A 22102-nucleotide genomic window follows, 5' to 3' on the forward strand; every position below is an offset into this window, starting at 1 on the left:
GGCCATTGTAGGCATGCATATGGCTGACTGCCTGTTTACTTCGTGCATGGAAAATCTGACCAGATCGCCACTGCATTTGTACACACACATGGAGGAGACATGTAATGGGGACTGCCATAAAAAAAAAAATGTAACGGGCATCATTATCACATGTGCCTGTGAAAACCCAGTGGGCACAAAAGGGAGCTGATCCTCTTCTTCAACTGCTAAGTACCTACAAAGTGCATGTTGGCGTCTACATACTTGCCAACATTCTGCGACCAAAAAGATGTAGGATTTTTCAAGTTTCAAAAATGACATCACAGGAAATTACAAAACGTATATTGTTGGCACCACTGGAGCATTCTAAAATGCACAACCCATCAAACAGCACAACATCGAAAGATGCTCAAATGTTTAAAATGTATAATTTTGAATGGTAAGTTAACACCAAATTCAATTGCCTCATTTCGTAGAAGGTAATCACACAGAGCTGGTAGGTAACGTTTGCCACTGCTCTGTAGCAGCAGCCTGGGCAGTACATATCTTTTCCTGCAGTGCAAGATGAATAACTGAACAACATGGAGACTGATACCCTCCTCAGTCTGATAGGCAGATGCTGTGTGATGGTGGTACGCTCTGCCACTTGCCTTCACTGGTGGCTCATCTAAGGTCTGTCCCGGAGAGAGTGCAGAGCAGAGTCCTGTAGCTGTCAGGTCAGTGGATTGATCTGAGCCCATCACTCACATTTATCACTTTCCCGCCCACCACACAGACAGATTAATTGTCTTACTTGGAAGCCGGTTGCTACAAAAAATGTTGACCCATAAACTCTGTCAGCAATAGTGAATGGGGTTTCATAATATTCTATTGCTTGGAGAAGAGTGAAGTATAAACCTAGTAAAACTGTTAATGCTAGTGATTGAATAGCTTCTTTTCGACCATTTTGTATAATGCTGTGATGTGCTCAAGTTACTGTAACCCCGGAGGCTAGTAATACTGCTGTATTTAATAGTGGGACTTCGAGTCCCCTAAATTACCTACCACTGTAAAAAGCAGTAGGATTTGTCGCTCAAATCTGTAGGTGGTAGGACTGCTTAAAAAGCAGTAGCCTACTGCCTAAATCAGTAGGGTTGGCAAGTATGAGTCTATGATGATAAGAGTCTGTAAGGACCACATACTTTGGGCTCTTGATCAACCACCTCCGCCCACACACTCCAGAGGCTGTGGGCTAAAAAAGGGGGTGAACTCTTTATGGGACTCCAAATTGAGTCCTGGGGCCTCATTACACGGTAGGCGGTAACCATGGCGCTATTAGCGCCATGGTTGCCGCGGTACCGTACCGAGTCCACCATGGTGAATGGCGGAATTTACCGCCACATTCCAAGGTGTGTGGGGGTGGTAATTCCCCATTCACCATGGCACTTCCCCATTCCCATTTGAGCCCCCATAGGGCTCAATGGGAATGGGTAAGGAGCTAATTACGGTACCGCAAATTGCGGTACCGTAATTGCCTCCAAGGTCCCTTTGCGGGCCCGTTCCTTAACGGCTGGTAAAACCAGCCGTTAAGGTCGGGTCCCGCAAAGGGACCTCGTAGTAAGGCGGTAAGGGTTTACCGGTACCGGTACCCTTACCGGTAACGGTAAACCCTTACCGCATTCCGTGTAATGAGGCCCCATGTCATGATCTAAGAAACTTGATATAGGCTGAGGAATGTGATGGGAATAGGACTACGAAGAGGTTGGAAAATCTGGTCCTGATGGACATTTCGTGGCAAGGCAGTAAAGAGACTAAGGTGTAAAGGGCTCTATTTGGTTATGGCAGAGGTATAATTGTTCATCAACCAACATTCCAAGATGACACAGATTAGACGTTTCTTGGATTCATAGACAAAGGCTAGCCTGCCTTGGAATTGGACAGGACTGTATTGTAAGTACTGTATGTAAGTAAGACTAGCATGAAGCAGTTGCTTAATAACGTAGTTCAGTGAAATCTGCCCCAGACCCATTCCTCAGCCCTGAGTATTACTTGGGGCCTCATTATAACTTTTGCGGAAGAGGTTAACGGGCTCCGCTAATGGCTAATCCAATGTGCAATCTCTTGGAGGTATGAAGGTCATCAATGCACAGAGAAAGGGATATTCAGTTATTCATGCCCTGGCATGGTCTGGGACTTCCAAGGGAATACTGGACAAGTATCACATAATATCACCAGATACCAAATGGATATTACCATATAGCGTTCTATGAAAGGACTAGAGCACCCTGTGGGTCTACTCAGTAGCTGTACGCAGCAACAGGGTATGCATTGATGATAGCCATGATAGGAGAACCCTCTGTCCTCTTGAAGAAGCCACAGCGGGCTCCTACCTGGATTCCCATCATATCTCCTATCTTGCCAATCAACACCGAGCCTCTACGATGGCTCCTACAATAGCAAAGCAATTTAACCTCTCTGTCCTCTATAGAGTGGACATTCCCGAGATGTAATTTTACAGAACTTTGAAAATCTCCCCTTCACACTCCAAGTGTCAGGATTGTAAGAGTGGTGGGGACTCACGGGGGCCTCAGCGGCCAGAAACTACATTTCCCCTGTTTCCTGCGTGCCCCTGCGCATGCAGCATGCAGCAGAGGAACACTGTTTAGCGCCGCCCTGGCCCATGCCAGGTTCTGGTAATTGTTGATCGTGAGGCACGGGCAGGGCGTCTGAGACTGATTTGGCGGTTCAGCGCTTCTTAGGTTTGTTCAAGGGAGTCAACTGAAGGCGAGTTGCTCCCCTATGCTCCGATAACGTATTCTCAGTAGGACCGCTCGCGGTCATCACAGAATGTTGCTGTTCCCTTTCCAGCATAGCGGGAACACACTTTTCAGCGCTCCATTGCCTGGGGTACTCAGGACACATGGAGGAGTGCTGAAGACCAGTCAGGAAGAGAATTCATCACTCCTTTGATTTCGCCCATTATCCACTTGGGGTTTCCTTGGAAGGCTCCATGAGCCTGAGATGAGTGCTTCTCTATGAGTGCCATGTTATGCAATGAAATATTGTATGTTCTCTCAGTGTGGGTGCGATGAATCCTGTGATGTAACAGGAGGCCTGGTGAAAGCAAACTACTCTATGTTCTCTCAGTGTGGGTGCGATGAATCCTGCGATGTAACAGGAAACCTGGTGAAAGCAAACTACTCTATGTTCTCTCAGTGTGGGTGCGATGAATCCTGCGATGTAACAGGAGACCTGGTGAAAGCAAACTACTCTATGTTCTCTCAGTGTGGGTGCGATGAATCCTGCGATGTAACAGGAGGCCTGGTGAAAGCAAACTACTCTATGTTCTCTCAGTGTGGGTGCGATGAATCCTGCGATGTAACAGGAGGCCTGGTGAAAGCAAACTACTCTATGTTCTCTCAGTGTGGGTGCGAAGAATCCTGCGATGTAACAGGAGGCCTGGTGAAAGCCAACTACTCCGTGTTCTCTCAGTGTGGGGTGATGAATCCTGTGATGTAACAGGAGACCTGGTGAAAGCAAACTACTCTGTGTTCTCTGAGTGTGGGTGTGAAGAATCCTGTGATGTAACAGGAAACCTGGTGAAAGCAAACTACTCTGTGTTCTCTCAGTGTGGGTGTGATGAATCCTGTGATGTAACAGGAGACCTTGTGAAAGCAAACTACTCTATGTACTCTCAGTGTGGGTGTGATGAATCCTGTGATGTAACAGGAGACCTGGTGAAAGCAAACTACTCTATGTTCTCTCAGTGTGGGTGTGATGAATCCTGTGTTGCAACAGGGAACAGGGATTCTGCATGGTTATGTATCAAGGAACACATTGGGCCTCATTCCGAGTAGGGAGGTAAGGGATACCGAGCACCAGTAAGGAGACCGGTTACGGTAATCCCTTACCGCCCTACTACGAGTTCCCTTAGCGGGTCCCTCCTTTAACACCTGGTCTGACCAGGCGTTATGGACGGGACCAATTAAGAGAAATCAGAGCCAATAACGGTACCACAATTTGCGGTACCGTTATTAGCGCCTTCCCCATTCCCATTTGAGCCCTATGGGGGCCCTATGGGGGCTCAAATGGGAATGGGGGAATGGTTTGGTGAATGGGGACTTACCAGTCCCGCCAAGGTCAGACTGGACCGGTAAATCCCCATCTCACCAAACCGGACACAGTACCGTTATTGGTGGTAGTCATGGCGCAAATAGCGCCATGACTACCACCAACCTCGCAATGAGGGCCATTTTCTCTAAAGTTTGTGTACATGTCGCTTTAATCTGCTTATTGTAATGTGGCTGTATTTCGGCAATTCATGCAATCATCTACATGTGCACAGTCTAGTATGTCTTGTCTGTTACTAATTCAATTACTCATTAATATTTAGTCTCATGTACGGACTTGCTTCAGGAAAGGCCTGACTACTGCTGTTCCTGTTGTAAATAATTCTGGTTGAGATACCTGCTCTCACAATAAATACAAATACAAGAAAACACAAGATGACCCACCACATGTTCTTCCGTGCACCACCTACAATGTAGAACATCACTTCTCACAGCTGTCAGGAGGTGGGATGATGAGGTTGTTTGCTGGAGCCCTCCAGTAGACAAGAGTACCTTTCTTCTGATACACTGGGAACGAGCGAGAGAACACACTGCTCTCCACAGTGAATCAGATTCAGAATACTGGGCATTCACCGACAGTAGCCTCATGAGTGCCCTCCAGAATTGTGATGTGAATTGTGACCCTCCATCTGATATCATTAAAGATGGCCGACCAAAAGGACAGAACATGTGGATAGATCATTTGTATGGTCTAGAGTTATGCAAGGAAAATGATTGAAAACTTATATATTTGATTGTAACACTGTATTGGAAATGCACTGACATTTTAAATACCCTATCTAAGGGAATTTTAGATTTAACACATAACAAAAATGTGCTGCTCTTAAGATGTACTTTGAATGTTATTTTCTATCTTGTTTTGAATTTTGTTTGTAATGTATATACAAAGCCCGACTAAAATAAACCATCACCCAACGACATGTGAATATGACAAATAAAATCTTTTATATACAAACCATCGAGACCCCAATGGAGGGAGGCTGACCTTTGGGAGAGGTCTGATCCCGGAATGGGGGGACCCAGGGGTGAAGCATCATCACTCTAAAGACAATCAGAAAATAACTTTTGTTGATGATTTCAAATATATCAGGCCCTCGGAAGCAAGAGATTGAAACTCTGAAGGTCCCAAAAGCCTGGAAGTGAGAAGTAATCACCCAGCAAGCATATAGAAAGGAACTTTTTGTTTATTATTTTGGATACATCATGTCCTTGGAGGCAAGAGACTTTTTTGTAGAAAAAGAGACTTAACCACCAAAGGCCTTGATAGCTGAAAGTTGAACTGTAGCCTCATGCTGGGAAAGCTTGAGCGTGTGCTGGGCTCCGGAGTCCCGCCTTGTCCCATGCTCAAAATGTGGGGAAGAGAAACCCTGACTACCGCATCCGGACTTATTATTTGTGAACACTTCTTTCTTTCCTGTGAATCCTATCCAACACTCTTTGGTTGAATTTAGCATAAGGATTGGCAATAGGTTTTTCTAAGTATAGGCCCATTTATTTGACAAGATGCCCAGGCCTCATTACAGCTTTGACGGTAGCTGCCTCCAAAACCGGGTCTGGGTTCCCTGAATGGGGAATTACCGGGCCATTCCGAGTTTGGAGGGCCCAGTAATTCCTCCCTCAGGGAACCCGGGCCCGGACCTTTTCCCATTCCCATTCGAACCCCCATAGGGCTCAATGGGAATGGGTGCAGGGAGATAACAATGGGCCGATTACGACCGGCCCGTTGTTAGCTCCCTGGTCCCCTTGCGGGACCCAGTAACTACAACTGGGTTTACCAGGTGTCCTTACCGGGTCCCGCGAGGGGACCTCGTAATCTGGCAGAATGCGTTTAACGGGTCCGCATCCATTAGCGGCACCCGTTAACCCATTCCGCCAAGATTGTAATGAGGTCCAATGTCCAAATAGCTTAGAGCCTTCAAACAGAAGCTTAAGGGCAACCACCTTCTGCGATCCCCCAGTCTTCCAATCACACAGATGTACATGTCGTCAAGCTCATATTCCTGCTCCCATAGTCATGTACGAGCCATGCACCCCATCCTACGCTAGATCTGACAAGAGCTCTAGCTGATGCTGCATGTCTGCCAGGAGAGGAGTGATGGATGTGTTGCTATATGTGTTGTTGTTTTGGAGCAGGGCCTCATCCTGACGAGGCCTACCCACCTGGTGATGAATAACATGCACACAGTGTTACTCGTTAGAGGTCCCTGTGTTCACTGCCTTGCATGACATGGGTCGCCCCTTTTATTAACCAAGTACTGTAACCTCACACGTAAAGATATGTTTTAAAGGAGCATACACCACTCATCCTTTTTCATAATCAAACAAAAACATACATTATTATTGCATGACTACAACAGGTGGGATCAAACATGATGTAACATAAACATATTTTTGATCGCCAATGGCAATTAGCTAATAAACGTCCAAATCAAGGGTGATTGATCTCAAAGTCATGCAGATAGGTTGGCAGCCTGTGGCGTTCCCTCACAGGATTGCATCTTTCACCTTTGTGATCTTCCTCTCTCACAATTGCTCCTCCCCCTTGATCTGTTGGGTCATCTGTGTCACTGCTGCATGAAGGTTCTCCCAGATCAGACTCCTTGCTATCCAGTCCTGGCCAATGTGGGGGATCTGTCTTCCTTGCACCGTCATCTCCGCTTTCTTCAGATAGCCCCATAACCTTTCGGAAGAAGCTGGAATTCCTTGGTACTGTTGCTCGACCATCTGAGGCAGTGATCATAGTTCCCTTGGTCTTTATCATCTCGTGTGGAAAAGGTACACCACAGGCAAGAAATATTATTGCAAAAATAAGACACATGTCATTGTGACATGTCTCTGGAAGATGTATCGCATTACTAAAGGGGAAAATGAAGAGGTTACACAACAAAATGTACTGCTGTGCGACATGAGAGATGACCTCACGTATGCACGGCAAATGGCAAATACTCAGTGTATGCAGATGTCTAAAGGCACGAGAGTGTTAAGATATTAGGCAGCAGCTTACTGATTGCCAAGAGGAGCTAGAGATGCACAAAAATGCATTTGAGGTATACAAACAACAGCACCCAGACAAAGATGATTGGACCTATCCGGTGTTGCCTGTAAAAACTACGCAACCGGAGGAATATGTAAGTCCCCCCCCCCATATAATAAAGCAGTTCAAATGGCACCAATATCACTGCCAACTGGGAGAAATTTCACAAAAACAGAAGTGGATGATACACCAACGGTGGAGGAATTACGGGTTGACTTAGATTTGGATAATATAAACTACAATAATATGACGAAGGTAGTGTGGGATAGGGTGAAAGAGGCTATAGGTAAATGGGATGTTGTGCACAAAATTGCGCACAATGACAGGGAAATGGGGATACAAATCGAACAGGACCTGAAAAGAGCTGAGGGTACACGGGAGTCACAGGAACTCCACCAAGGCAGGCCACAGGACATTATGAAAATGTTAGCACTCCTAAAAGAAATGTTACGGTATGGAGGGGCTAGCCCGATGGAACTATTTAGCGCACTTCACTCCACATACAAAACTTTGGATGCACACAAAGGGGACAAGTAATTATGATACTAAAGGCAGTATGCAACCCACCTCGGTTAATAATTCCGGGATTTTCTAATATGGATAAGAGGAACTTAGTAGAAGATGTGGATAAAGGGGCAGGCACAAGATGGAGGGTGCACATAGAACCCATTATAGCACTAATGAAAAAACACCACAGGATACTGGCGCTCCCAAAGCTAATGCAGGTACTAAAGATTGGAAGGGACCAGAGCCCGTCCGATTTCGCGTATATGTTAACACAGACATTAATGAGGGACTTGGGGGTGGAAGAAAAGATTACCATTTGGCAAATGCTGCCAGATGAGATTACAAGTGTGGTGGAAGGGAAATTGGATGTTGAAGAAAGGCTAAAAACATGTCAAGGATGGGCATATGTGTTGAATGCAGCAGATGATACATGGCAAGCGGTACGAAAAATGTGTCCTGTAAAAGAATGTAAAGAGTGGGCAGAGGGCAAGTACATGTCGGAGCAGGAGTGGGAAACACTGACACCAGGGAGGAATATTACTTATGATGCTGAAAGATATAGCGAGGATTCCACACTTTTTCGGGGCAGGGGTAGAGGAGGCAGAGGACGTGGGAGAGGTACAGCGGGCAAGGTGTTGTACTATATAAAGACAGTGGCTAAATTGTACAAAAATGCAGAAGGGGTAATACGACCCTGGGTCACATATTGGGAGCAACAACAGGAGCTAAATGACATAAAGGACAAAGCGCAGAAATTGAGAGAGCAAGTGACAAGTACAGGGGCAATGCCAGTGGCTGCTGTGACAAGCCCCAGCGGGTACTAGGGCAGAGACAAACCAACAGTTGGAGGCCGCAGTGATACCCCTAAGCCAAGATAGATGGGTCCGAATGATGGCAGAAGGTTCTTTCTCCGCTGGTGGAGTCACACACAACGCGACCATATTGGTAGATAGTGGGGCAGCACTAACTCTGACTAAGGGTGAATTTATAGACACCAAATCTTTGAAATTGACAAATATGCAGGGACTGGACGGCCCTATAATTACTTCCCCAGTAAAGGAACTAAAGATCTGCTTAAACGGGGTGGATATGGCAAGCAGCCATGCACCACAGGGGGGAGGAGGATATTTTGGGAATTGACACATTGTTGAAAAGGGGGGCAGTGATGGACTTAGCAAATCTATACCTCTGCCTTCAAGGTACAGCAGGCACAGTACAAGTGCTACCAATGGCGGTTGTCACAGAAACAACGAAAGGTGACACACATATCCTCACACACACAAATGGCATCCTAACAGAGTGGGAGGAGAAGTTTCCAGACCTATGGGCAAAACACAAACTAGATTTTGGGAGGACGCAGGATAATGTAGTATTAAAACTAACAAGCATCCCACGATACGTAAAACCCTATGGAATTCCCCCTGAGGCGGCAGAACAAATAAATGATATACTAAGGACCCTACAGGAGAGGGGGGCCATTACAGAACATACAGGGTGGGTACCATGTGTATCACCAGTATGGGCAGCCAAGAAACCTGATGACTCATTCCGTTAAACAATTGACTTCCGCATAATCAACAAACATCTACAGTCCAGACCACAGTTAGTTGCCTCATTTCCAGAAATGATGGCAAAAATACAGACAGGCATGAGGGTCTTCAGTGTCTTAGATATCTCTAACGGGTTCTACTCTCTCCCATTACACGAGGATTCACGGGAACTAACAGCATTCACGGTTGAAGGGGTGGTGTCTGTATGGAATGTGTTACCACAAGGACTCAGAGACGAGCCCCACAATATTCCACGCTGCCATGAAACGAATAATGCAGGGATTAACATGCATGAAAAATGTCATCCAATATGTAGATGACGTATTGGTATGTAGCGCAACAGACGAACTACATAGGACACATCTAGGGGAGGTGCTAGTGGCACTACAAAAAGGGGGACTCAAACTGAATGGTGGGAAAGCACACATTTGCCAAACAGAGGTACGATTTCTAGGGGTAACAATATCAGGAAAAGGAAAAAGCATATGCAGGGACAGACTGCAACGGATTAACTCATTGCCCCTCCCAATGGATCACACAGCACTACACCGAGCAATAGGGATCTTGGGATTCTCAAGGAACTTTACTCCCCTATTTGCAGAACACACGTATATGACCTGTTACGATCCGATAGGTTTGATTGGACTGAAGAACACACTGAGGCCTTTCAGAAATTGAAGGACTTATTGAACGAGGCACCATCGTTAGTAAGCCCAAATCCAGACATGCCCTTTTACATATGGCCAATCATATCAGAAAGTACACAGGCCGCCATATTGACACAAAAATATGGGGATATGCATCTACTGGTGGCATGTAATTCATTCAACTACAAAATAACAGAATTGAAATACTCCAGATGCGAGAGACAGCTATGCACACTATACTGGGCAATCAACAAATTTAGATACATAACGGGAGGGGCTACATGCATCATTAAAATAAACCACAAACCTCTACAGATGTTATTATCCTCCAAAATGTATCAAGGGAATGTCAGCACACAGATGATAGGTAAATAAATTGCATTATTAACTACAATCACACTACACTTTGAGGAAGGAGGTGAGAAGTACATACCAGTAGAGGGTATACAGGTAGACGAGCCACATGAATGCAGGGCAGAAACGGTGAACACGTTACACAACATATTTGGGCATGTGCACCAGATAAAGATATTGATGGTCCCACATTCTATTGTGATGGGTGCTCTACATATGTAAATAACAAGCTACATGCTGCAGCAGCGGTAGTGTACAAGCAAAATGATCAGTGACAGCACAACTCAATGGTGTTTGAAGGAAAAAGCGTACAGTACGGCGAGCTCCAAGCGGTAGTACTGGCACTTAGGGCAATGCAGAAAATACCACCAGAAGTTGCCACGACGGTGGTGGTGGACTCAGACTATGGGCTTCATTACGACCCTGGCGTTAACCATGGCGCTAGTAGCGCCATGGTTGACGCCAGTATTTTACCAACTCCGCCATGGTGAATGGTGGAATTACCGCCCCATTCCAAGGTTGGCGGGGCGGTAATTCCCCATTCACCATTGGCCCTTCCCCATTCCCATTTTTGCCCCCATAGGGCTCAATGGGGAAGGCAGTAATTACGGTACCGCAAATTGCAGTACCGTAATTACCTCGAAAGTTCCTTTGTGGGTTCCCTCCTTAACGGCTGGCAAGTACCATCTATGGGGCTGACATCCATTGGCATGTGAATCCCTAATTTTAAAACTATAAACATTTTGCCCTTACACAGGACTGGCTCGTCTCAGCTACTCTTGCCCTTCCCTTTTCGGAGAAAGTTTTTCTGTGTAAGACAAGGATCTGGAAAAAGACCATGGGCCTCAGTACAAGTCCAGCGGTAGCCGTGGCGGTGAAACCGGCAGGCTGCTGCCGGACTTGCAAATTTTTCTGGTGCCTGGCTTGCCGGTAACAGCGGGGGATTCTAACCCTGCCCGTCTGGGAAGTCAGACACCGGAAAATGGTATTCTCCATTCTCATTTGAGTCACATAGGACTCAATGGGAATGGGGATGACGGTAGCACCGTGCTACCATCAAAGTCTGCGAGCGGGAGCCGTTCCGCTTGCAAGGTCCGACCTGGCGGGCAGAAGGGCATCAAGCCCAATCACTTGTACTCTGCCGGTCTGGTAACAATGGTGCCGGTAAGCCTACCAGCACCGCTGGTACCGGACCGGCAGGGTTGTAATGAACCCTACATGAATCAGAACCTTGTTGGATTTGAGATGGAATATCATTTATATAGAACCTGAATTGGCCTCCATTTTAATAAATTATATATTAAAAAAAGAAAGGCTTAATGGAAAGTTTTTGAAAGAAAATCAGAGACAAGTCAACATATCTCCTAAGAAGATTTTTCTCACTCCAAGAGAGTGGAGCAACTGCAGGTCACTCACCTGCAGGAAATTATAACATTATTACTGCTTCATCCTTTGGGGGGCGTCTTCCATTCCAAAATATGGGATTTAAGATGTAAATGAGCAGGAGACAGGGAGGAGGTCCCAGGAATACGACCTCCACTGCTCAGAGCCTCACAGAGTGACTGAGGATGGCTGAGCTGTCAGTCCTGATCAGTGGAGCCTCACAGAGTGAATGAGGATGGCTGAGCTGTCAGTCCTCATCAGTGGAGCTGCAGAGCCTCCCAGAGTGACTGAGGATGCCTGAGCTGTTAGTCCTCATCAGTGGAGCCTCCCAGAGTGACTGAGGATGCCTGAGCTCTCAGTCCTCAAAAGTGGAGGGGCTGCAGAGCCTCCCAGAGTAACTGAGGATGGCTGAGCTGCCAGTCCTCATCCGTGGAGGCTGCATAGGTGATAAGCATGCTCAGTGCTGAGACACTGATTCCCAGAGCATGCACAGAGAGGGGATAGTGAGAGGAGCATGCGCAGTGAGCCTCTAATCCCTAGTTAACACTGGCAAAGCATGCTCCTTTAGAACATACCAAAACGCGCGTGGTCACAGGTCCTGATTAATAAAAGGGGCGGCCCATGCCCTGCAAGGCAGTGAACACGGGGTCCTCTTATGAGTAACACAGTGTGTGTGTGGTATTCATTACCAGGTGGGGAGGCATCATCAGGACAAGGCGGGTGCCATGTTCCGCGTGGTCCTGAACCCCCTATCCTGCTGCCAGTTGCGCAGCTAACTGCTGCCAGGTACATTTATTTATTTATTTATAGTACGCTGCAGCCCGCAGGAATCAGGGCGCTAGAAGAGAGAAAGGGGCCTGCCTAAGGTCAGAAAGACAGAAGAAAGCCAATGAAGGGATGGATTCCCTCGCTGCATATCCGAGCAGCATGCCGACATAATGCCTCGGGCGCGGCTCCTCGATGACTGCGCAGCAGCGGAGCTCCACAGGCCAAGCCAGACCGGGCTCCAAGCCTCTTATCCTCCGGGGCCACTGGCGGCACAACAACACATCTGACTCTCCTAAACAGCCGGTGAAGTGGCACAGCGAGTAGAGCGCTCGCTTTGACATCCGTGCAGAGCCTGCTAACGCAGGTTGGTAATCCCGGCAGGGCCAAACTCAGCCTTTCATCCTTCCGAGGTCGATAAATGAGCACCACACACTATGGGTAATAATAAGCAGCGCTCAGATACCTGAGGGTTTGTAGCGCTATAGAAATGCCAAATTATTATTATTATTAAACTCTCCCACACGATCACCCGACATGGGACGTGTCGAGAGAACAAAAATAATAATAATAATTAAAGACACTGCCTGCCCCGCTGGTACTGCACACCTGTAGGAAGTGGCATGCCGCTCTATGCCCACAAGGTTGAAATATCATTTGGCTATGGGACCCTGTCACGATGGTCCGTCCTGCTCCCTCCTGCAATCGCCCTGCTTCACCGCACACTCAGCAACTCTCCGAAATAATAACATGGGAGACCAGAGGTAGAAGGGTATTTGCATATAATGAAAGCATGTATCCAATCCGCCCGGGTGGACTGCTCTGCTTCCCCAGGCCTGCAACATCCTTATATACAGTTTAGGTGGCTATTCCATTCCTAAACAACATTACTCATGCCAAAGGGGATGCCTGCGGCCTGCATCCGGGCCCATGTATGGAGTGTAGCAATCAGAACGCAAGCGATAAAAGTGTTCAAGTTCTTATAATGGCCTGTTTCCGAGCACAGGGCAATGTGGCCTTCGGTTCTGGTTACACCTTGTTAGGTCCTGTTCGATCTGTGTACATTCTCTCAGAAATGAAATGGTTTTCCATCCCTGGAGGCATGACGGTCACGCATTCCACAGTCACAGTGACCTTGCCGGTGCCAGATCCCATCTCCTTCTACGAGAAAATAGAAAAAACACATAATTAGATCACGTAACATACGCCCACTTTTCTTTTTCATCTCTTTCATTTTTACAAGTGTTGCCTAATATTTCGCATTTCTACATTTTCCATACCCTTCCGAGCTATAAATTTTACAATAGCAATGGTGCAATATATACACAGTGATAGTATTACCAAGATCATAATGCCTGCTGCAATTTTGTGTCCCAGTTCTCCCAGAGGCCCCGTTAGCCATGCCCACCAATCCATTGATCCACTGCCATCCAAAGCTATCTGTTGGTATATCTTTGCCTGTTGTTTTATTACTGCAATGTCTTTTGTTATGGTGCCGTCTTCTTCTAAATATACACAGCAAGAATTGTTAAAAGTAGTGCACACGCCTCCTTTGTGTGCTAAAAGTAAATCTAAAGCCATCCTATTTTGCATAGCAGTTGCCCCTATGCTATGTATCTATTTTTGTATGTGCCCTAATGCGTCTGCTGTAGCATTGGCAAACAGTTCTAAGGAGGCAGATATGTTCACTAGGGCCCTTTCTAGTTCAGATAGTCGCATGATGGGATCAATATTCTTACAAATTGGTGGAACCCTGTGTTACGTACCACCAGTGGGTTCTACCTGCTGTCCCTTTTTGTCCTGTGTACCCCTTTATTTAATACCAAAATGGTCACATTTGGTCGCAAATGCCCTATGGTGCAGATCCCCTCCCATTGTCTTGGCAATGTTTTATAGGCCCGCCCTCCGCATAGCCAATAGGCCCCTGGTGTGTATAGGTGTATTTGGTAGCTATTTCCATTATACAGTAACCCGTTGTATATTGCCAGGCCCACAAGGTAGCTTGTTTCCTTTATACTCCCTGTGTCCTTACACCTACAATCATCTTGTCTTAAGATGCGTCCCCTTGCATCCACTATATCCCTGTGTATGTCATACATGGTTACATTTTGCTCTCTGCACCCATCCTCATCATAACACGTGCATATTACTCTTTTCAATCAATATATGTAACTTTCTCTTGTGTCTATCGTGATTGTCATGGCACAGTGATCGTATTTTCCTACCACATAGTCCTGTGGTTTTGCTCCTCCCCCACCCCTGATTTAATGCAAAATGGTGCAAACAGTGATTCTTGGAACGTAAATGAAGGTACAGGCCGCCCTGTTTCATCCTTTCTAGTCCCTGCCCTTACATCCCTCACCCATTTTTCCATAGTAGATGGTTCTGCCACCAGCAGTGTCCCTTGTTGTGTATGCGTAGGGAACTGTGAACATAACCAGCAGCTGGATATGTTGAAAGTATCGGCCACCGCCTGGGTGATGTTGAGGAAGCCGTTCATACGCCATTTTGCAGTGGAGATCGACAGTAGTGAGAGCATGAGCCATAGGCACAGGCGCATCTGGAAGACAAAAATAGACATATATTTATCCAGATAACTCTGTAGTACCTTTTCTGGTGCGTACTTTCCGAACATTTCTCACACCCTCCTTTCTGCCCCTGTCGTGCAAATTTCTTTCCATGTATTCCCTTCCTTTTTTCACTCTTTTCAGTTGACTGTGGTGTCTCATAACTAGAGCTTCACCATCCCATTGGTCAATACAGTATACAACGTTACTTATCCTGTCTGTTACAGTGTATGGTCCTTTCCATTTATGTTGACTTTTTGCAGTTCTACCCTCATTATGTAACATCACAGTGTCCCCTATGTGTAGTATCATCTCCTTTCTTGTTTTGTTGTGTTTTTGTTGTGTTTTAAAAAGTGATGAGAAGTCCGACCTTAATGAAATGGCAGTATCAACCTACTTTCGCGAGGACAGAGCAAAACGTCGACTCTTAAGAAGATAGAGGGTGCATTCTGCTCTGGAAGGGATGGAGTGGCAAAAGGTGCAGAGGTGAGAGAACGGGGCGGGATAGGTAGAAGAATAAGTCCAATTTATTAAGGACCTCTTCTGGGGAATGAGGCCAGGAAAGACGTTTCTTAACATTACGGTGGATGGTGAAACAAATGGAAAAATCGAAATGACCATAAAGCATCTAGAATCCCAAACACCTAGTAGGAGTTGTTTAAAAGCTGCGTGAAGCATCTGGCCTTCACTTCCGTGCCGCAGGAACAGTGGAAGCGAGTGTAGGATGCCTGTGTGCAGTGGCAGTCGGCAGAGCGTGTGGCATGTGTGCAGTGGTAGTGGGCAGAGGATGTGTGCAGTGGAGGTGGGCGGAGCATCTAGCATGTGTGCAGTGGAAGTGGGCTGAGCATGTAGCGTGTGTGCAGTGGAAGTGGGCGGAGCGTGTGGCGTGTGTGCAGTGGCAGTGGGCAGAGCATGTAGCGTGTGTGCAGTGGCAGTGGGCAGAGCATGTGGCGTGTGTGCAGTGGCAGTGGGCAGAGCTTGGCTGGAGCATGTAGTGTGTGTGCAGTGGTAGTGGGCGGAGCATGTGAACTGTATTCAGTGGTAGTGGGAGGAGCATGTAGCATGTGTGCAGTGTTAGTGGGCAGAGCATGGCTTGAGCATGTAGTGTGTGCAGTGGAAGTGGGCAGAGCATTCAGCGTGTTTGCAGTGGCAGTAGGCGCAGCATGTGACGTGTGTACAGGATGCCTGTGTGCAGTGTGTGGAGCGTGCAGCATGTGTGCAGTGACAGTGATCATGTGTGCCTCCCACTATGTACAACATCTTTACCAAACCTTTGTTTGACAAGTTGGACAGACTGGCTGTCATCTACACTAACTACGCAGATGACACTCAGATCCTCATCCCACTTTCGGGTAACTTCTTGGAAGACTCAGCTTTGGTAAACAAGACATATCTCCTCATTCAGGCATGGATGGCATCCCATGGCCTCTGTCTGAATGACGATAAAATGGAGATTCTGATACTCGGCACAGAGACAGCGATTAAAAAACTTAACCTGAACTATGCTTCATTTAACATTGACAACAATGTCATCAAAGTGATGCCCACAGTCAAAACCCTTGGGGTCTATCTGGACTCAGCACTCACCTTTAAGAAACAAATTAACTCCCTAGCTTTCTCGACAGCCTATACTTGTAAACTGATCCAAGCATGTAGACCATTCCTAACAGAGGCCAGCTGTATTACCCTAGCTAATGCACTTATCATATCCAGACTGGACTATTGTAATGGCCTATATGCAGGATCTAACAAGTATATCCTTAACAAACTCCAAACACTCCAAAACAACGCTCTTAGAGTAGCCTTAAACATTCCTAACAGAGCCCATGTCTCGACCTCCAGAAGGAATATCCACTGGCTAAAAATTAAAGACATCATCACCCTCAAAACTCTCTCGCTCACATCCAAATGCCTCAACAATATAGCTCCTCCCTATCTAGCTAATAGAATCAACAAGAGAATTTCAAACCGCCCCACAAGAATGACTAACACTTATACCTTGATGGTGCCTAGATACAAAAAGAGTACAGCTGGCGGCGCTAGGTTTCCAGTCGTAGCTGCCCAAACCTGGAACAAACTCCCCTTAGAACTTAGAAAGGACCAACCTTACCTAAGTTTTAGGCAGAAGGTTCTTTCATGGATACGATCTAATGACATCTAAAGTGATCACCTTCTCCTACTAGAACCACTCGCCCTGAGTGACACTTCCTGACTATGCCCACTGTTAACCTGACCCCCCCATAGGGACCTCCGACCACCACTGCTAGCATCTAGGAATTTCACTGGACCCTACCGGGACTACAAACTGTGGTTGATTGTTACCTAGCTCTTTATGCTGCCGACACCTGGCATTAACTGTATAAGTATACTCAGACTGTAACGCTGCTGAACTGTCCTACTGTCTATGTTGTGTGTCACTGTAACTAAGTTCTTAAGTATCCTTGTAATGTTTGCGCCCGGCTACCTGCTTGTTTGGTTTTGCGCTATATCAAATAAACAAACAAACAAACAGACAGTGGGTGGAGCATGCAGTGTGTGTGCAGTGATAGTGGGTGGAGCATGTGGCGTGCGTACAGGATGCTTGTGTGCAGTGGTATTGGGCGGAGGGTGCAGCGTGTGTGCAGTGTCAGTGGGCGGAGCATGCAGCGTGTGTGCAGTGTCAGTGAGTGGAGCATGTAGCATGTGTGCAGTGGTAGTGGGTGTAGCATGTGGCCTGTGTGCAGTGAAAGTGGGCGGAGCGTGCATGTGTGCAGTGACATTGGGCGGAGAATGCAGCATGTGTGCAGTGATAGTGGGCGGAGCATGTGGCGTGTGTACAGGATTCCTGTGTTCAGTGGCAGTGGGCGAAGCATGTTGGGTGTGTACAGGATGCCTGTGTGCAGTGGGCGGAGCATGCAGAGTGTGTGCAGTGTCTGTGGGTGGAGCATGCAGCATGTGTGCAGTGAAAGTGGGTGGGGCATGTAGCATGTGTGCAGTGGTAGTGGGTGTAGCATGTGGCCTGTGTGCAGTGGAAGTGGGCGGAGCATGCAGCGTGTGTGCAGTACCAGTGGGCGGAGCATGTGGTGTGTGTACAGGATGTCTGTGTGCAGTGTCAGTGGGCGGAGCATGCAGCGTGTGTGCTGTGACAGTGGGCAGAGCATGCAGCATGTGTGCATTGACCGTGGGCGGAGCATGTGGCATGTGTACAGGATGTCTGTGTGCAGTGGAAGTGGGCGGAGGGTGTGTGCAGTGTCAGTGGGTGGCGAATGCAGCATGTGTGCATTGACAGTGGACAGAGCATGTAGTGTGTGTGCAGTGGTCGTGGGTGTAGCATTTGGCCTGTGTGCAGTGTGTGGGTGGAGCATGCAGTGTGTGTGCAGTGACAGTGGGCGGAGAACATAGCGTGCGTGCAGTGGTAGTGGGTGTAGCATGTGTGCAGTTTAAGTGGGTGGAGCGTGCAGCGTGTGTGCAGTGGCAGTGGGCGGAGCATGCAGCGAATGTGCAGTGGAAGTGGGCGTAGCATGTGACATGTGTGCAGTGGGCGGTGTATATGTGCAGTGGTGGTGGGCAGAGCATGTGGCCTGTGTACAGTGGAAGTGGGCGGAGCGTGCAGCATGTGTGCAGTGGAAGTGGGCGGAGCATGTGGCCTGTGTGCAGTGGAAGTGGGTGGTGAGTGCGGCGTGTGTGCAGTGGAAGTGGGCGGAGTATGTGGCCTGTGTGCAGTGGAAGTGGGCAGAGCATTGAGCATGTGTGCAGTGGGCGGAGCATGTGGCGTGTGTGCAGGACGACTGTGTGCTGTGGCAGTGGGCGGACCATGCAGCATTTGTGCAGGATGCCTGTGGGCAGTGGCCGGAGTATGTGTCGTGTGTGCAGATGCCTGTGTGCAGTGGCAGTGGCCGGAGCATGTGTCGTGTGTGCAGGTGGCCTGTGTGCAGTGGCAGTGGGCGGAGCATGTGGCGTGTGTGCAGGATGCCTGTGTGCAGTGACAGTGGCCGGAGCATGTGGCGTGTGCGCAGGATGCCTGTGTGCAGTGGCAGTGGGCGGAGCATTTGGCGTGTGCGCAGGTGGCCTTTGTGCAGTGGCAGTGGGCGGAGCATGTGGCGTGTGTGTAGGATGCCTTTGTGCAGTGGCAGTGGCCGGAGCATGTGGCGTGTGCGCAGGATGCCTGTGTGCAGTGGCAGTGGGTGGAGCATGTTGCATGTGCACAGGATGCCTGTGTGCAATGGCAGTGGCCGGAGCATGTGGCGTGTGTGCAGGATGCCTGTGTGCAGTGGCAGTGGGCGGAGCATGTGGCGTGTGCGCAGGATGCCTGTGTGCAGTGGCAGGAGCATGTGGCGTGTGTGCAGGATGCCTGTGTGCAGTGGCAGTGGGCGGATCATGTGGCGTGTGTGCAGGATGCCTGTGTGCAGTGGCAGTGGGCGGAGCATGTGGCATGTGTGCAGGATGCCTGTGTGCAGGGGAAGTGGCTGGAGCATGTGGCGTGTGCGCAGGATGCCTGTGTGCAGTGGCAGGAGCATGTAGCATGTGCGCGGGATGCCTGTGTGCAGTGGCAGTGGGTGGAGCATGTGGCGTGTGCGCAGGATGCCTGTGTGCAGTGGCAGGAGCATGTGTCGTGTGCGCAGGATGCCTGTGTGCAGTGGGCGGAGCATGTGGCGTGTGCGCAGGATGCCTGTGTGCAGTGGCAGTGGGCGGAGCATGTGGCGTGTGCGCAGGATGCCTGTGTGCAGTGGCAGGAGCATGTGGCGTGTGCGCAGGATGCCTGTGTGCAGTGGCAGGAGCATGTGGCGTGTGCGCAGGATGCCTGTGTGCAGTGGCAGTTGGCGGAGCATGTGGCATGTGCGCACGATGCCTGTGTGCAGTGGAAGGAGCATGTGGCGTGTGCGCAGGATGCCTGTGTGCAGAGCATGTGGCGTGTGCGCAGGATGCCTGTGTGCAGTGGCAGTGGGCTGAGCATGTGGCGAGTGTGCAGGATGCCTGTGTGCAGTGGCAGGAGCATGTGGCGTGTGTACAGGATGCCTGTGTGCAGTGGGCGGAGCATGTGGCGTGTGCGCAGGATGCCTGTGTGCAGTGGCAGGAGCATGTGGCGTGTGCGCAGGATGCCTGTGTGCAGTGGGCGGAGCATGTGGCGTGTGCGCAGGATGCCTGTGTGCAGTGGGCGGAGCATGCGGCGTGTGCGCAGGATGCCTGTGTGCAGAGCATGTGGCGTGTGCGCAGGATGCCTGTGTGCAGTGGCAGTGGGCGGAGCATGTGGCGTGTGTGCAGGATGCCTGTGTGCAGTGGCAGGAGCATGTGGCGTGTGCGCAGGATGCCTGTGTGCAGTGGGCGGAGCATGTGGCGTGTGCGCACGATGCCTGTGTGCAGTAGCAGGAGCATGTGGCGTGTGCGCAGGATGCCTGTGTGCAGTGGGCGGCACATGTGGCATGTGCGCAGGATGCCTGTGTGCAGAGCATGTGGCGTGTGCGCAGGATGCCTGTGTGCAGTGGCAGTGGGCGGAGCATGTGGCGTGTGCGCAGGATGCCTGTGTGCAGTGGCAGGAGCATGTGGCGTGTGCGCAGGATGCCTGTGTGCAGTGGCAGGAGCATGTGGCGTGTGCGCAGGATGCCTGTGTGCAGAGCATGTGGCGTGTGCGCAGGAAGCCTGTGTGCAGTGGCAGTGGGCGGAGCATGTGGCGTGTGCACAGGATGCCTGTGTGCAGTGGCAGGAGCATGTGGCGTGTGCGCAGGATGCCTGTGTGCAGTGGGCGGAGCATGTGGCATGTGCGCAGGATGCCTGTGTGCAGAGCATGTGGCGTGTGCGCAGGATGCCTGTGTGCAGTGGCAGTGGGCGGAGCATTTGGCGTGTGCGCAGGATGCCTGTGTGCAGTGGCAGGAGCATGTGGCGTGTGCGCAGGATGCCTGTGTGCAGTGGCAGGAGCATGCAGCGTGTGTGCAGGTTGCCTGTGTGCAGTGGGCGGAGCATGTGGCGTGTGTGCAGGATGCCTGTGTGCAGTGGCAGGAGCATGCAGCGTGTGTGCAGGTTGCCTGTGTGCAGTGGGTGGAGCATGTGTCGTGTGTGCAGGATGCATGTGTGCAGTGGGTGGAGCATGTGGCGTCTGTGCAGGATGCATGTGTGCAGTGGCAGTGGGCGGAGCATGTGGCCTGCGTGCAGTGGCAATGGGTGGAGCCTGTGGCGTGTGCGCAGGATGCCTGTGTGCAGTGGCAGTGGGCGGAGCATGTGGCGTGTGTGCAGGATGCATGTGTGCAGTGGGTGGAGCATGTGGCGTCTGTGCAGGATGCATGTGTGCAGTGGCAGTGGGCGGAGCATGTGGCCTGCGTGCAGTGGCAATGGGCGGAGCATGTGGCGTGTGCGCAGGATGCCTGTGTGCAGTGGCAGTGGGCGGAGCATGTGGCGTGTGTGCAGGATGCATGTGTGCAGTGGGTGGAGCATGTGGCGTCTGTGCAGGATGCATGTGTGCAGTGGGCGGAGCATGTGGCCTGCGTGCAGTGGCAATGGGCGGAGCATGTGGCGTGTGCGCAGGATGCCTGTGTGCAGTGGCAGTGGGCGGAGCATGTGGCGTGCGTGCAGGATGCATGTGTGTAGTGGGTGGAGCATGTGGCGTCTGTGCAGGATGCATGTGTGCAGTGGGCGGAGCATGTGGCCTGCGTGCAGTGGCAATGGGCGGAGCATGTGGCGTGTGCGCAGGATGCCTGTGTGCAGTGGCAGTGGGCGGAGCATGTGGCGTGTGTGCAGGATGCATGTGTGCAGTGGGTGGAGCATGTGGCGTGTGTGCAGGATGCATGTGTGCAGTGGGTGGAGCATGTAGCTCTGTGCAGGATGCATGTGTGCAGTGGCAATGGGCGGAGCATGTGGCGTGTGCGCAGGATGCATGTGTGCAGTGGGCGGAGCATGTGGCCTGCGTGCAGTGGCAATGGGCGGAGCATGTGGCGTGTGCGCAGGATGCCTGTGTGCAGTGGCGGGGCGTGGACACCAATCATTGGGCGCATGAGATGCCGGCAATACTGTGCCCGGGACTCGCCATTGCTCCCCAGGCACGGAAAGGCCCTTTTATTTGCGTTCGCTTTTTCTGTGATGGAGACCCGCATCTCCTTTGAACTGTGGCAGAAAAGGCGCTTCCGGCTTCCTCCGGTAGATGGCGCTCCTGTCTGTGGTGGCAAACTATCCGTTCGCTAGGTTACCAAAGCGCTTGGGAAAAGCCACTGTCTGCGCATGCTCTTTTTATGAGGACTTT

The 22102-nt window shown here is 49.7% G+C and overlaps 1 long non-coding RNA gene across 1 annotated transcript; it reads right to left on the minus strand.

Annotated features, from left to right (window-relative positions):
- Positions 1–13093: 13093 nt before the first annotated feature.
- Positions 13094–22073, minus strand: LOC138566140 (uncharacterized). Its single transcript, XR_011301848.1, has 3 exons — positions 21890–22073; positions 14691–14888; positions 13094–13489 (listed from the first exon to the last, which is right to left on the minus strand). It is a non-coding gene; the product is annotated as an uncharacterized lncRNA (long non-coding RNA).
- Positions 22074–22102: the final 29 nt, after the last annotated feature.

The sequence above is a fragment of the Ambystoma mexicanum genome, chromosome 2p (genome assembly GCF_040938575.1).
Source record: "Ambystoma mexicanum isolate Mex_15411 chromosome 2p, UKY_AmexF1_1, whole genome shotgun sequence".
NCBI classification, from domain to species: domain Eukaryota; kingdom Metazoa; phylum Chordata; class Amphibia; order Caudata; family Ambystomatidae; genus Ambystoma; species Ambystoma mexicanum.